We start from the raw sequence: 17,482 nt of genomic DNA on the forward strand, positions 1-17,482 counted from the left end.
TTTCATGGCTGCAATCACCATCTGCAGTGATTCTGGAGCCCAAAAAACTGAAGTCTCTCACTGTTTCTATTGTTCCCCTGTCCCCATCTATTTGCCATGAAGTGATAGGACCGGATGCCATGATCTTAATTTTCTGAATGTTGAGTTTTAAGCCAACTTTCTCACTCTCCTCTTTCACTTCATAAGAGGCTCTTTAGTTCTTCTTCATTTTCTTCCATAAGGGTAGTGTCATCTGCATATCTGAGATTATTGATATTTCTCTCAGCAATCTTGATTCCAGCTTGTGCTTCATCCAGCCTGGCATTTCACATGATGTACTCTGCATATAGGTTAAATTAGCAGGGTGACAATATACAGCCTTGACATACTCCTTCCCAATTTGGAACCAGTCTGTTGTTCCATGTCCAGTTCTAACTGTTGCTTCTTGACTTGCATACAGATTTCTCAGGAGGCAAGTGAGGTGGTCTGATGATATCATTTATAGGTGGAATGTTAAAAAACCAAATTCATAGAAACAGAGATCAGATTTGTGGTTAGCAGAGGGGAAATTGAGTGAAGGGGGTCAAAAAGTACACACTTTCAGTTATAAAATAAGTTCTAATATAGAGCATGGTGACTGTGGTTCACGGTACTGTATTAAATACTTTAAACTTGCTAAAAGATTCCATCTTAAAAGTCTCTAACATAAAGCCCAACTATTATCTATATTTTTAAGGTTATTTGCCTCCACCACAACTCTATAATGGGGTTTCTCTGGTGGTTCAGGTGGTAAAGAATCCACCTGCAATGCCAGAGACCTGGGTTCAATTCCTGGGTTGGGAAGATCCCCTGGAGAAGGGAATGGCAACCCTCTCCAGTATTCTTGCCTAGAGAATTCCATAGAGAGAGGAGCCTGGCAGACTACAGACCATGGGGTCACAAAGAGTCAGATACGACTGGGAGACTCACACTTTAACGGAGACACTACGTAATGGTGAGCTGCTTGCTCTGCATCTCTTCCCAAATCTGTGTTCAGTAACAAGACATTTACAACCTGAAGTGAGCAGTGGTGAGAATATTTACAACCTGAAAGTGGCAAATGCTGTAAGTCAGGATATTTCTCGCCAGATTGCTGCTTCTTAATCAGTTACCAGCATACCCCTCACTTGATAAGACTAAATTTATTTTTGTGGGTGTACTGGTCTGAGGTTCAGGATGTAATATGTTTGCTCTGGAACTTGGGAGTGACATTAAGTTGAAACTTGGATTCAGCAGTAGCTGTACTCATTTGCTTTCACTGCTGTGGCAAATTGCCACACACTTAGTGGTTTAATATCAACAATACAAAGTATTATCTGGAACTCATTAAGCTTGGAAGGTCAAAAGCTCAAAATGGGTCTCCCTAGGCTAAATCAAGGTGTTGGCAGGACTGTGTTTCTCTCAGGAAGCTCTAGGGAGATGCATTTCTTGGCCTCAGTTCCCTTCTCCATCTTCCAAGCCAGCATCGGCAGATCGAATCCTCGTTGCAATGCTATCTTTCACATACTGACTTTCCTGCTTTCTCTTCTCCATTTAATGACCCATATAATCCCCAGTGGCTCAGATGGTAAAGAATCTGCCTGCAATGCAAAAGACTCAGGTCTTGATCCCTGGGTCAGGAAGATCCCCTGGAGAAGGGCATGGCAACCCACTTCAGCCCTCTTGCCTGGAGAATCCCACAGACAGAAGAGCCTGGTGGACTACAGTCCATGGGGTCACAAAGAGTCGGATATGACAGAAGCAGCCGAGCACACACACGCACGTACGCAGGCACGTGATTGCACTGGGACTACCGTCATGACCCAGGCCCCTCAAGTCCCTTAATCCCATCTGCTACTCTGCTTCTTTCCATAGTAGCCTGCAGTCAGAGTGAATCATCAGAACCTTCCTGCAAAGCCTTAGGGAGATGGGAACATCAGGAATTCACTGGCAGACCTCATTTTATTGCACTTCAAATACAGGGCTATTTTTTTTTTTAAACAAATTGAAGGTTTGTGGCAACTCTGAATCAAGCAAGTCTATCAGCATCATTTCTCCAACAGCATTTGCTCACTTTGTCTCTCTGTGTCACGTTTTGGTAACTTTTCCACTATTTCACAATGTTTTCATTATTATTGTACTTGCTATGGTGATCTGTGGTTAGTGACCTTTGATATTACTATCACAGAAAGATTATGACTTGCTAAAGTTCAGATTTTTTTTTAGCAATAAAGCATTTTTAAATTAAGGTACATTTATTACATTTTAGTCATATGCTATTACACACTCCTGGAGAAGGAAATGGCAGCCCACTCCAGTACTCTTGCCTGGAAAATCCCATGGATCTCGGAGCCCGGTAGGCTATCGTCCATGGTGTCGCAAAGAGTCGGACACGACTGGGTGACTTCACTTTATTACACACTTAATAGACACATAGCATAAAGGTGGGCTTCTCAGGTGGCACTGGGGTAAAGAACCTGCAAGTGCAGGAGGCATAAGAGACAGGAGTTCAGCCCCTAGGTTGGGAAGATCCCCTGGAAGAGGGCATGGCAACCCACTCCAGTGTTCTTGCCTGGAGAATCCTATAGACAGAGTTGCTTGGTGGGCTACAAGTTCATAGGTCACAAAGAGTCGGACAGGATTGAAGCAGCTTAGCACACACGCACATGAATGCGTAGTATAAAGGTGACCTTTATATGCTCTGGGAAACCCAAAGACCCACGTGACTCACTTTGTGGCAGTGAACTGATCCCGCAGTAGCTCCAAGGTCTACCTGGACTATGTATGCGTGACCTGCTCAGATCCTCCACCCCTACTTCAACCACACACACAGGCACACAATCATACCCCACTGGTAGATCTTGGAGCAATCTCCACACACAGAAACACTCCAGAGTGTGTGGGGAGGGGCAAGCACAGAGCTCTTGGACAAGGTCCGTGTGGCTGTCCTCTGCAGGCAGGGGATGACCTGAGGGCTGAGCTCAAGGAGAATAATGCTATCAGCACCACCAGTCCAGCAGACAAGGTGGGCAGAATTACCACAATAAACCAGCCACAAGAGCAGAATGCTGCCACAGGCATTTGTGGCTATGGCTAATTGATTTTGGCACCGTTAGAAATGAAATCAGTAGGTAGTCTACTAAGATGCTTCTTAAGATACACAGGAAGTAAAAAAAATGTGGCGGCACCAACCTACCTCAAATTATCCCAGGAAAATGTATGACCTCTTTCCTATTTCTAGACCTGGAGCCCTTGGACCAATGTTCAAGCATTGAGTATAATTCTGCCATAGAGTACACTAAGAATTTCTTCCAAAGCTTTCCCAGAACAAACTGTGGCCATTTAGCCTTATCTGGGAAAGGAGAAAGGGAAATACACAAACTTCTCAGGAGTTATTAGATATTGCATCTGACTGACATGAATCCCCAGAGACCTGAACTATCATCATGGACCACCCACCACTCAGAATGGGAGCTCATGGAGATCAGAGGACAGACTGTGTGTCCTGGCTGAAGTCCCTCTCACAGTAGGTCCAACATGGACACTCACTGTGGTTATTTCTTCAATCCTAGGATATATAAAAGGAAAAATATAAGCCTGGCAACTGGCTGAACACTCACACTGGCTCCCTGGCCTAGGGAGTAGAGGCCATTATGGCTGGAAGGGCCGGATAGTCTCCTGGAATCCCTGGGAATTGTCAAGTTCAGTGTTGAGATCAATGACTTAAAGATACAAAGGCGGTGATTTCTACTGCACCCTCATCTTGCTTGGCTGGTATAAATTCTCGATGAGTCACAGAGAGTGACTGTGTTTTCACCAGTTAGATAGTTTTGGATTTTTAATATGAATTCTTTGTTTCTTTGGGGAAAAGAAAAGTTTTTCAAAGGAGATCTACCACCCAGAATCCATTATGACAAAGGTGGATCAATTTCAATAAAAAGGTTAAAATTCTCTGTATGAAAGAATTAGGTGAAAAGATAAAACAGCTTTAAAAACGTATTTGCCACACAGGTAACAAAAGACTCCTTTACTTAACATATAAATAACACTTGCAGATTTCTAAGGAAACCTGTAATCCAGTAGAAAATTGGGAAAGAAGCACAAATAAGAAAAGAAATTCCAATGGCTCATAATTAAATAGATGGAATTACAACAGTGAAAAACCACTCTTCTTTGCCTGTGCATTAGCAAAGTATTTTAAAATTAAAAAAATTAAAATACAAAATGTTAGCAAGGATATGGAAAATAAATATTTTGATATATTATGTAAATTGCAAAAACCTTTTAAAATGATAATTTGGCAAGACTCCATTAAATGTAAAATGCACATCATCTTTGACACCACAGATCTTCTTCAAAGAATCTATTCTTCACAATAATTATGGATGTGTAGCAAGATGCCACTGAAGCAATGACTGGCTGGACCAAAGCTGCTGCTGCTGCTGCTGCTAAGTCGCTTCAGTCATGTCCGACTCTGTGAGACCCCATAGACGGCAGCCCACCAGGCTTCCCCGTCCCTGAGATTCTCCAGGCAAGAACACTGGAGTGGGTTGCCATTTCCTTCTCCAATGCATGAAAGTGAAAAGTGAAAGTGAAGTTGCTCAGTTGTGTCTGACTCTTAGCGACCCCATGGACTGCAGCCTACCAGGTTCCTCCGTCCATGGGATTTTCTAGGCAAAAGTACTGGAGTGGGGTGCCATTGCCTTCTCTGGGACCAAAGCTGGGAGCTGTCTAAATGACCATTATTTAGAGGGCTGAGTAAAATAGAAAACTGAAACCCTGAGAGCTTCCCTAGTGGCTCAGTGGGATAACCTGCCTGCCAATGCAGGAGACACGGCTTCAATCCCTAATCTGGGAAGAACCCACATGCCACAGAGCAACTAAACCCATGGGCCACAACTACTGACCTGTGCTCCAGAGCCTGGGAGCTGCAACTACTGAGCCCCAAAGTCCATGCTCTGCAACAAGAAAAGCCACCAGAATGAGAAGCCCATACACCACAGCTAGAGATTAACCCCTCTTTGCTACAACTAGAGAAAAAGCCTGAGCAGCAATGCAGACCAGCGTAGCCAAAAAGAAAATAAATAAAATTATTTTTTAAAAATAAAGAAAGAAAGCCTGAATACTGTGTGGTTTGGGGGAAAAAATGTAGTTTGAAACTGTGAACCACAAATTTCCATGATATTATGAAAACTTTGAATGACAGTGTTAATATATTTTTTAATTTTATTTTTAATTGAAAGATAATTGGATTATAATATTGTGTTGGCTTCTGCCATATATCAACATGAATCAGCCATAAGTACATATGTTCCCTTCCTCTTGAACCTCCATCCTATCCCCCACCCCATCCCACCCCTCTAGGTTGTCACAGAGCCCTGGTTTGAGCTCCCTGAGTCATACAGCAAAGTCCTACTAGCTATTGATTTTACATATGGCAGCGTGTCCATTTCTGTGTTGCTCTCTCCCTCCCCCCGCCCCCCGCCCCCATGTCCACGAGTCTGTTCTCTGTGTGCGCATGTCCGTTGCTGCCCTGCACATAGGCTCATCAGTACCAGGGAAGATGTTAATATGTTTTTGATAAGTGAAACACCCGGTTAGCTGTGATCTTTTGCTAAAAGAGACAAAAGTTAGAGAATATCTTCCAACTAATTACTGTAGCATTAAAATAAGTCCTGTACAGATGAAGCTGAGTTTCTGTCCAAGCCAGTTTACTAAAAAGAGCAAAAAGCTTTCCAAATATTTAGAGGCTTGTTTTCATAATTATTTAACAAGACCGTTGACCTGTAATCTGAAAACCACACATTTGTGATTGGAAACTGCACATAAATGCTTATTTCAGAGGATTGTGTTTAGAGGATTATTGTTAAGTTTGCATAACAGATTTGACTGCTTATCAACCAGACCCTTAACCACTGAATATGACCTCATGGGTCTTAGAATAATAAACACACCCATGTGAAAACTGGGAAGTTTCTCTTGGTGTTAAGAATGTAGCTTCATTTGGGCTTTGTCCTTTTGTTGGTTTATGAAAGTAAAGCAAAGTTTGAATGGGAGAAGGCAATGGCACCCCACTCCAGTACTCTTGCCTGGAAAATCCCATGGACAGGAGAGCCTGGTAGGCTGCAGTCCATGAGGTCGCTGAGAGTCGGACCCGACTGAAAGACTTCCCTTTCACTTTTCACTTTCACGCATTGGAGAAGGAAATGGCAACCCATTCCAGTGTTCTTGCCTGGAGAATCCCAGGGATGGGGGAGCCTGGTGGGCTTCCGTCTATGGGGTCGCACAGAGTCGGACACAACTGGAGCGACTTAGCAGCAGCAGCAGCAGTATCAGATTCGTTATTTAAAACACAATTCAAAACAGGTTATCTTTTAAAATTAGTTAAATAAATAATTATGGGATACCAAAGCAATGAACCAAGGAGTGGAGCAAAACTGTAGTGGTTCTCAAATCTGAGTGTAGAGGGTTTGATAAACACTAACCATGAAGGCCCAGATGGAGTTTCTGATTTACTTGGTGTGGAATGAGGCCTAAAGTTCCCTAATGATGCTGGTATAGTTGGCTGGGAACCACACTCAGAGAACCACTGCTTCAAAGTCATGAAGTAGCTCTCTATACACTTGTGTAGAAAGAGTCTCCAAGACACAGTAGATTAAAAGAACAACAAAAGACTGATTGAGATGTCTTATTTGCTTATGTGGACAAATGGACTTGTCTATGCCTGGGAAGGAGAAGGAAATGGCAACCCACTTCAGTATTCTATCCTGGGAAATCCCATGGACAAAGTAGCTTGGCAGGCTACAGTTCATAGAGTCGCAAAGAGTCGGACAAGACTTAAGCTTCTAAACCACCACCACCACCATCCTTGGGAAATGGCTGGCTTGGGAAATGGCTGGAAGGAGATATGACTTTGGGGACCCTTTCTTGGGGGACAGTGAGCATGAGTGGGCGAGAGACTCACCTATATTGTGTATCTTTATACTGCTTCGGTTTACCACGTGCATATGGCGGATTAAAACATTAAATTAATAATTTTTAAAACCAAAATTAGTTTCTGGTCTTACATTTAGATCTTTAATCCATTTTGAGTTTATTTTTGTGTATGGTGTTAGAAAGTATTCTAGTTTCATTCTTTTACAAGTGGTTGACCAGTTTTTCCAGCACCACTTGTTAAACAGATTGTCTTTAATCCATTGTATATTCTTGCCTCCTTTGTCAAAAATAAGGTGTCCATATGTGCGTGGATTTATCTCTGGGCTTTCTGTTTTGTTCCATTGATCTATATTTCTGTCTTTGTGCCAGTACGATACTGTCTTGATAACTGTGGCTTTGTAGTAGAGCCTGAAGTCAGGTAGGGTGATTCCTCCAGTTCCATTCTTCTTTCTCAAGATAGCTTTGGCTGTCTGAGGTTTTTTGTATTTCCATACAAATTGTGAAATTACTTGTTCTAGCTCTGTGAAGAATACCGTTGGTAGCTTGATAGGGATTGCATTGAATCTATAAATTGCTTTGGGTAGTATACTCATTTTCACTATATTGATTCTTCCAATCCATGAACATGGTATATTTCTCCATCTATTACTGTCCTCTTTGATTTCTTTCACCAGTGTTTTATAGGCAAAACACTCTCCGACATACATCACAGCAGGATCCTCTATGACCCACCTCCCAGAATATTGGAAATAAAAGCAAAAATAAACAAATGGGACCTAATTAAACTTAAAAGCTTCTGCACATCAAAGGAAACTATTAGCAAGGTGAAAAGGCAGCCTTCAGAATGGGAGAAAATAATAGCAAATGAAGCAACTGACAAACAACTAATCTCAGAAATATACAAGCAACTCCTACAGCTCAATTCCAGAAAAATAAATGACCCAATCAAAAAATGGGCAAAGAACTAAATAGACATTTCTCCAAAGAAGACATACAGATGGCTAACAAACACATGAAAAGATGCTCAACATCACTCATTATCAGAGAAATGCAAATCAAAACCACTATGAGGTACCATTTCACACCAGTCAGAATGGCTGTGATCCAAAAGTCTACAAGCAATAAATGCTGGAGAGGATGTGGAGAAAAGGGAACCCTCTTACACTGTTGGGGGGAATGCAAACTAGTACAGCCACTATGGAGAACAGTGTGGAGATTCCTTAAAAAACTGGAAATAGAACTGCCTTATGATCCAGCAATCCCACTGCTGGGCATACACACTGAGGAAACCAGAAGGGAAAGAGACACGTGTACCTCAATGTTCATCGCAGCACTGTTTATAATAGCCAGGACATGGAAGCAACCTAGATGTCCATCAGCAGATGAATGGATAAGAAAGCAGTGGTACATATACACAATGGAGTATTACTCAGCCATTAAAAAGAATACATTTGAATCAGTTCTAATGAGGTAGATGAAACTGGAGCCTATTATACAGAGTGAAGTAAGCCAGAAAGAAAAACACCAATACAGTATACTAACGCATATATATGGAATTTAGAAAGATGGTAACAATAACCCTGTGTAAGAGACAGCAAAAGAGACACTGATGTATAGAACAGTCTTATGGACTCTGTGGGAGAGGGAGAGGGTGGGAAGATTTGGGAGAATGGCATTGAAACATGTATAATATCATGTATGAAACGAGTCGCCAGTCCAGGTTCGATGCACGATACTGGATGCTTGGGGCTGGTGCACTGGGACGACCCAGAGGGATGGTATGGGGAGGGAGGAGGGAGGAGGGTTCAGGATGGGGAACACATGTATACCTGTGGTGGATTCATTTCGATATTTGGCAAAACCAAGACAATATTGTAAAGTTTAAAAATACAATAAAATTTAAAAAAAATTAATAAAAAAGATAGTTGAGTCTGGCACTGGCTGAATCTATCGAACGCATTGCACCCCCTTGTGGAAACTGGCCCCCAAGCAGGGCATCCCAGGCTCTCCTCTAGATGGTCAACTGGTGCCTCGACGCGACGTGGGGATGAACCTACAGGTAACTCTACACGGCTGCAGCATTACCTGGAGTCTTCCCATTTCTCATCCTGGAGAGCCGTGGGAGGCGGGCAGAAACTAGCCAAAGGGGCAGCAGGCAATGATGCTGACTTGCCTAGTTCTGTGGGGCAAGCCTGCTCAGGAGAGGGGACAGAATAGTGGCCACAGGTTCCCCAGGCAGGAACGGAAAAGAAACCTTCCCCGGTCTCCGGGAGGAGGAAGGTAAGGGCGATGCCGCTGCGACAGAGAGGACATGGGGAACGTAGCAGGCTGCGGGGCGGAGGCCTGGAGGGTGGCCAGTGCAGGGAGGGAGGAAATGATGGGGGTGGCAAAGCCCGAGCAAAAGCTCTGGTTACCCCCCATTTTACTTTCAGGTCCTGACCTTCCTGCGAGGACGAGGAGGGAGTGCACCCGAGGGTGCCTGCACTATAGGCCGTGGTGCGGGGGCCCGGAGCGGAGGTGCAGCACCCAGCGAGGCACTCAAGTGGCAGGCAGGAGGAGGGAGACCTCCATCCCACAAAACACCACGGTCACAGTGCAAATCCAAAGTGGATTTGAAGAAATGGGTCCCTGCCCTGGCCTCACGTGCACACCTATTTCCGAGTAGGTGCACTCCGTGCTGTGGCTCCTGGGAAATGGCAGTGACAGCTAGGCAGCTAGGGTCAGAGCAGCGGGCAGCCAAGTAGCACCGCACTTTGCCTCGAATGGAGTAACAGTTTGGGGGAGCAGCTGCTTGGACGGTTTTGTGGGACTCGGCGTGGAGTGGCTGGAGGAGGCTAAGCTCCAGCCGCTTGGTTGGTAGGAATTCATGCCCTGGGCTTGGGTGGAGTCGACATTTGTTAGTTTTATTGGTCAGCATTTTTGCCAGTTGCCCCTTATCCTCCACCCTTCAAAAGACCCTGATGCTAGGAAAGATTCAGGGCAGGAGAAGAAGGGGGTGACAGAGGATGAGATGGTTGGATGGCATCATCCACTCAATGGACATGAGTTTAAGCAAGTTCCGGGAACTGGTGATGGACAGGAAAGCCTGGCGTGCTGCAGTCCATGGAGTCACAAAGAGTTGGACACGACTGAGTGACCGAACAACAGTGGTGTTACTTACGGAGAGTAAAATTCACCAATTTTAAGTGTACTGCTGCTGCTGCTGCTAAGTCGCTTCAGTCGTGTCCAACTCTGTGCGACCCCATAGATGGCAGCCCACCAAGCTCCCCGTCCCTGGGATTCTCCAGGCAAGAACACTGGAGTGGGTTGCCATTTCCTTCTCCAATGCATGAAAGTGAAAAGTGAAAGTGAAGTCTCTTAGTCGTGTCCGACTCTTCGCGACCCCATGGACTGTAGCCCACCAGGCTCCTCTGTCCATGGGATCCTCCAGGCAAGAGTACAGGAGTGGGGTGCCATTGCCTTCTCCAATTTTAAGTGTAGAGTTTGATAACTTTTGGTAATTGTATAGAGTCACTTAACCACCATCACAATCAGGATATAGAATAGTTCCAACATCCTACAATTTCCCTTGTCCCCCATTGCTCTTCATCTTTTCCCTGACCAAGCAATCCTCAGTTGCTTGCTTGCTTTTTAAGAAATTAATTAATTTTAGTTTTAGTTGCGCTGGGTCTTGCTTGCAGCGCCAGGGCTTTTTCTTGTTGCGGAGAGCAGGTACCACTTTCTCCTGGCGCAACAGGGCTTTTCACTGCGGTGGGTTTCCTTGTTCAGAGCACAGGCTCTAAGCATGGGGGCTTTGGCAGTCGCAGCCCGCAGGCCCAGTAGTTGCGGCACTCAGATTTAGTTGCTCCGCGGCATGTGGAGTCTTCCCAGATCAGGGATCGAACCCGTGTCCCCTGCTTTAGCAGGCAGGTTCTTAACTGCTGGACCACCAGGGAAATCAAGCCCTCAGCTGCTTTCTGTTACTAGTCTTCCCTTTTCCAGAAGGTCATATAAATGAAATCAGGCTTCTGACTTTCTTCAATTACAGTCTTTGAAATTCAATATTGTTGTGTGTCTTCATACCTTGCTCCTTTTTATTGCTGGCAGTGGTTCATGGGATTGAACATATCATTCGTTTATCCGTTCACCACTTGGTGGACATTTGGGTTGTTCCCAGCTTGGGGGTTTTGTGAATAAAGCTGCTATGAGAACCATTGTGCACATCTGTGTGAACATTATTTCTCTTTGGTAAGTACCTGAGGAGGAGAGTTGCTGGGGGAAATGGTAAACGTCTGGTACATTTTGAGCACTGCCAGACTGGTTTCCTGATGGTTCTAGGAGGTCACATTCCCACCAGGAACATATGATGGTTCCAGGTTTCCCATGTGCTCTCCTACATTTGCCATGCTCCTGGGTATGTCTGATCATCAGTTTTGATTTTTAATCCACTAGTTCCTGGGGACCTGGAGACACAGCAATTTCAAAATGCTCTTACATTGCGTTGACAACATGAAGGCTGCTGAGAAGTCTGTGAACCCAAGAAGGCCAGGTTTGCTGGGCTGCACACTCTGTTTCAGGCCTCCTGAGGCTTCTGAGCACCAGCAGCCACTGCAAAACAAAGTTCTAGTGCACAGGTTAGAGGGATGCCCTCATGCAGATAAGCAGAGAGTGAACACCAGCTATATACCAACAGCTTCTGAACGAACTGGGGATTTTTGGAGTCAGAGGAGGGTTGTCAACTGACCATGGGCTTGGCCTAGCAGAGATGTATACAGAAGTGTTTTACTTAGAATTGATAAACCTTAGAAATTATTTATATCCTGCCTAACACATAATTTTGTATAAATGGTGCTCCTATTATTTTCTCTTCTATGTGTTCCAGTTAGATCTCCCTTGCAGTTAGATCGGGGTCATCTGATTAAGTTATGGTCAGTGGGAGATGAGCAGACATGTGGATACATGAATGTATTTCTGATTTCATCCCCTTCCTTTTCCTCTTCTCTTACACAGAGGGCTGCAGGCAACAAATGGGGGAGACTGACTGAGTTTTTTGGTCACAGCAATGAAATATATGCTTTAATTCATTTATTTTAGGACTCCAGGTAGGCATCCTCAATCAAATTCAATCAAATTTAGTAGGAAAGCCCATGTGCGTGTGTGTGTGTGTGTGTGTGTGTGTGTGCATGCATGTGTGTGTGCGCGTGCTCAGTTGTGTCCGACTCTTTGCAACCCCATGGGCTCAGCCTACCAGGCTCCTCTATCCATGGAATTTTCCAGGCAAGAAGACTGGAGTGGGTTCCCATGCCCTGCCCTGGGGATGGAAGCTGTGTCTCCTGTGTATCCTGCATTGGCAGGTGGATTCTTTATCATTGAGCCACCTGTGCTCTTGTTATTATCTATGAACAGAATATTAGGAAGTCCCGTGATGGTCAAGGCAAAGGATTAAAGACTGCATGCAAGGACGAATCTCCCCTGAAGGCAGGTGGGGAGGAGAGGAAGGGTCTTGCAGCCCCTGAACTGCGTTACTGCTTGTGCCCTGTCACAGCCTTTAGGAAGCTGGAGCCTGAGCATCACCATGTGGTGAACTGGATGCTGCGAAATCAGAAAAACTGGTAGACTGAAGATTTTCTCTGCTCAAGAAAAGAAAAATAGAAGGCATTTTCAGGAACATTCCTGTTCTTTTGATTTTTTCCATGTTTCCAACGACATTGGGCTCATTGCCAGAACCTCATATAATTTCTGAGAAAAACCTTCTGAACATATTTCCCTCTGATTATATCACTGACCCCTCCGCACTTGGTCTCCTCGTTCAGGTGTCAGTCAAGGAGCTTCCTCCTGTGCCCTCTCTCAGCCCTGAGATTCCCAGAGTAGGGAATCTGTATCCATCAGCACGTTGCCTAGGAAAGTTCCAACCTTTGGTGAAAGTCGGGTCAAGGGGAAGTCACACTGTCCCCTCCACCTCTGTCTCCTGCCTCTCCTCTGCACCCACGCTGTAGCCGTCACCCACCCTAAGGGCCTGGGAAGGCACGTGAATGATTTGGGTGAGCTTTGTCGATTGTGCAGCAAGGTCCCCTCAAGCACCCTGGCCATAAAAAATCAAGGCCCTCCTAGGAAGCCAGGAGATGTTCAGAATGGTTTGCCCTGAAGCTGGGGTCCAACCTGGGCCTTATTCTACCAGACCTGTTCCATGTTGTTCTGCTTCAGCTTAAACATGATGACATTTATCACTGAAGGACCCTGTTGCTTTAATGTCATATTATTTTTATTGTGCTTTATTGTACTTGTTTTTCCAAACGAAGTTAACAGATAACAATGACTGGTGAGAACGTTAAAAAAATTGTAAGCTCTTTGATATTAGATTCCTGCTAAATTTACTCTCCATCTTATAACTTATGTGACTTTGTATCAACTTATATTTGTCACTCTACTTAAATGGTATCATTGAGCTTGCAGCTTAAATCTGAGTACTTCCATTGTGGGATAAATCACTGGATAATAATTAATAATATTCCATTAACAATCTACTAGGTGTTCCAAAGATATTTTCCAGGGATTATTATATAGTAATCTGCTAGTTATGTCACAGCAATTCTTGTTATAAAAATTTTCTCAGTACAAATATTAACATTTATTAATATATGGATATATTAAGATACTACAAATACCAAGATAAAACACTAAGCACATTATTTTCCCCCAGATGTCAGATACATTTTAAAATTAGATTACAAAACAGAAAATGAAAACAAGGAAGAAAAAGGATAATTATTTGGATATTTGAATATATTTTGTAGAAAATACAAGAAATGCCCAGAGAGACAGGAAAGGAAATTCATAGGTCCTTCATTTAATGTAGTGTGGTGGCTTTAAATCATGGATGGGCACCCTCTACTCCTGTGACAGTCATAATGAAAAAAAATAAGAAAGGAAGGAAGGCAAAATAAAAATTAAAAAATTTAAATTAAAAAGCACAATAAAAAAAGAACAGTGAATTATGCATTTTAAAACATATATAAAAGTATTTGATTTCATTCCAAAAAGAAAGAAAGGAAGGAAGGGATGAAACTCTTATGAAACCATCACACTTTACTATATATCAGAAACTAACACAATATTATTTTAAAAAATAGAAAAGAAAATTATTCACCTGTGAAAAGTAATTTTCACTTTTAAGGATGATATAGGTAGGAAGTTTTTGAGAAACTTATTACATTAAAATTTTTCCAAATGGTGAAAAAAAGTCACTAGATTCTTGTCCTTTTATTCTACCTCAAAATAGTCTGCTTTGTCTCTATTATAAGCTCTTTGTAGATGAAAAAGAAAATGGAAGCATGAGGATGCATGAAAGCCTGGCAGAAGGCAGCACAGATTTCAGTAAATACAACAAAAAGGAAACACACACCAACACAGGACTACATACTTAAAAGTGAGATCTTCCTTTAAAATGCATAACTCAGAAATAAGGAGAGTCTTCATTTTATCAACCTTGACATTTCTGAGCATGGAGAGCAGAAACAAGGAGAACAACTCCACAGAGAAATCTGAAGAACCTATGAGCTGCAGACTTACATCAGTAGAAGCTGAAAAGGGACAGGGAACTTCTGGTGAAGCAGAGATAGCAAAAAATTCAGCACAGGGGACCAAAAGAAAAAGAGATACAAAAAATAGCACAGCTTGCAGTCCAGGAGACATGTCACAATGTGTGACAGTGTGAAACCTCCGAAGACACCGACGCGGATCCCCATCCCCCCTCTACCTGCTGTCCCGCCGCCAGTCAACCTGGTCCATAGGGATGTCATTCGTGCTTGGTGCCAGCAGTTAAAACTGAGCACCAAAGGCCCGAAACTAGAAGGATATAAACAACTCTGTGAATATGCTTACCCTCATCAAAAAAAAACATTCCTGCCACAGCACAGGAGGCCAGGATCCTGTCACTATCGAAAAGGATAAAGATAGAAAAGGGGGAACTACCACTGGAATGCTCTGTTGAGAGAACGTCTTCTGAAGGGGCTGCTCCTCCTGCATGGGGGCCACCTGCCCTTGAGAGAGCTCCTCCGCCTCCTGAGGCAGTTGTATCAACTTCTGACCCCAACTCAGAAGCTGTGTTTGCCGCCTGGAGCAGAATGACAGCCAGGGCTGTGAAGACAGAGTCAGTACGATCACAAGAGACTTGTGAGGTCCAATGGTGCGTGGTCCACGGGAGAAGTCTCCCAGCTAACACAGAAGGCTGGGTTCGTTTACAGTTTCATGCTGGGCAGGCCTGGGTGCCTGGAAAACGAAGGAGGGTGTCTGCATTCTTCCTGATACCGTCTGGTGACTTTCCACCCCTACACCTGGAGGACAATATGCTGTGCCCTGAGTGTGTACACGGGAATAAAGTATTAACAAAAAGCCTGCAGTGAGATCATAATACCAGTAAAAGGGTACAGCTATGATTATAATTAATGATAGAGAAGTGACTACAATCAACTCCACGGTGACTTTAGACAGCTGAACTCTGGGCCGCTCCACTCTCTCCATGCTTCCTGCTTCCAGGGTGCACAGCCTGCTTACAAGGTTGCACGAAAAAGAAAGCCTGTGAACTGATGGGAAACAGAAGCAGAAGTGACTGTCTCTCCAAAGATGCCCAGCGCTAAGGGAGCAGAGGATAAAGGAAATGGGGATATTTAAAAAATACTAAGTCACTGAATGGAATTAATTTGCTTGAAAATGCCTCAAGTAAATCTCTACATTGGACAAAATGGATCTTATAGGCAATAGTTGAAATTTGGTCATGGACACCTTAACCAGATATTCAACCTTATCATCATCACCAGGCATGGTACAAGCAGAAATGTGTTTCCTGACATGATACAATGTATCACTGACAATATTCTTGCCCCAAAGAATCTATTCACAGGGAAGCAATCAGTCCTGATTATGCCTCTTGTCTCAGGGTAATTAGGTGAGCTTACCATCATTTGGGTGTCAGTTACTTAGATGTACCCATCCATATGTAAATATTCACAACTTATGCACTTAAGATGTCCATATTTTATGTATATGTGAGTTATATATAATTTTTTAAGTGTTCCAGATTGAATGATACATTATAGTGCCTCTAGTAAAAAGGCAACTAGACAATTTTAAACTTAAAACTTTTATTTTAAAATAAAATACTCCAGGCCAGATCAGGAGTGAGGTTGAACCAGGGCTGAGGCAGCCAAGGTCCCTCCTTCCCATATCAGTGGATCCTGCCCAGAGTATGCCTGGCTGCCGTTGCAGGCAAGCGGGGTGGAGTATGACTGGGCAGTGCGGGCGCTGAGACAAAGCTGTTTCCAGTTACAAAGCAGGGATCACAGCAAACACACCCGCCACAGAAGCACTATGGCATTGCTTCTCCCTTCTGCTTAGCAGCCCCCAAGGAGACTAACTGCCTACTTACACAGAAACTAGTGGAGACTCTGAAGCCCTTTGGGATTTTTGAAGAGAAAGAGGAACTTCAGTGCAGGATTTTAATTTTGGGAAAATTAACCTGGTAAAAGACTGGATACGAGAAATCAGTGAAAGCAATAATCTTCCACAATCTCTAATTGAACATGCTGATGGGAAAATGTTTACCTCTGGATCTTACAGAATTAGGTGTACATACAAAAAACTGCCAATATTGATGCATTGTGTGTTGCACCAAGACATGTTGATTGAAGTGACTTTTTCACCTCATTCTATGATAAGTTGAAATTACAGGGAGAAGTAAAAGATTTAAGAGCTGTTGAAGAGGCATTTGTACCAAGTTATCAAACTGTTTGATGGAATAGAGATTGATATTTTGTTTGCAAGATTAGCACTGCAGACTATTCCAGGAAACTTGGACTTAAAACATGACAGTCTGCTTAAAAATTTAGATATGTATAAGAAGTCTTAATAATTGCAGGGTTTTGATTTTGTTGCAAATCAATGAAATGGTTTTACGAGATGTTTTACATCTAGTATCAAACATTGACAACTTCAGGTTAACCCTGAGAGCTATTAAACTGTGGGCCAAATGCCACAACATCTACTCCAATATATTAGGTTTCTTCAGTGGTATCTCCTGGGATATGCTCGTAGCAGGAACTTGCCAGCTTTGTCCAAATGTGATAGCATCAACTCTTGTACATAAATTTTTCTTGGTATTTTCTAAATGATACGTGTTTAGATTATATTAAAATAAAGTTGATTATAGACACTGAAAAAAAATAAAATGCATAACTAACTGACAACGCTGCAGAACAGTGATACATAAAAATCAGAAAACCTATCAACGAGCTTCTGTTGGACACATGATAGGCATAATTCAATTTGAAACAACGTCTAACAACCGGGGACCACAATGCTGCACGATTGTGATAATGGGTATTGTCTTCATGTGGCAGAAACCACAGCAAGCACTGATACTATGTCCCCGCACTTATGCAGAATATAAACAGCAACTCCAAATAATACTTCTCTTTATTTAGGAGACAAAAACATAGAACTCAAGAATTTAAAAAATATATCACATGTGATTAATTAAATCATTGTGAATAAGTGAAGCAGTGGTTTTTTAAGA

General features: G+C 43.1%; 2 pseudogenes; both read left to right on the forward strand.

The window, feature by feature from the left end:
* The first annotated feature begins 14,411 nt into the window (after positions 1 to 14,411).
* On the forward strand, positions 14,412 to 15,459 carry LOC102416090 (annotated as a pseudogene).
* Positions 15,460 to 15,831: 372 nt separating this feature from the next.
* On the forward strand, positions 15,832 to 17,127 carry LOC112586651 (annotated as a pseudogene).
* Positions 17,128 to 17,482: the final 355 nt, after the last annotated feature.

This window comes from Bubalus bubalis, chromosome 8, assembly GCF_019923935.1.
Source record: "Bubalus bubalis isolate 160015118507 breed Murrah chromosome 8, NDDB_SH_1, whole genome shotgun sequence".
Classification (NCBI taxonomy): Eukaryota; Metazoa; Chordata; class Mammalia; order Artiodactyla; family Bovidae; genus Bubalus; species Bubalus bubalis.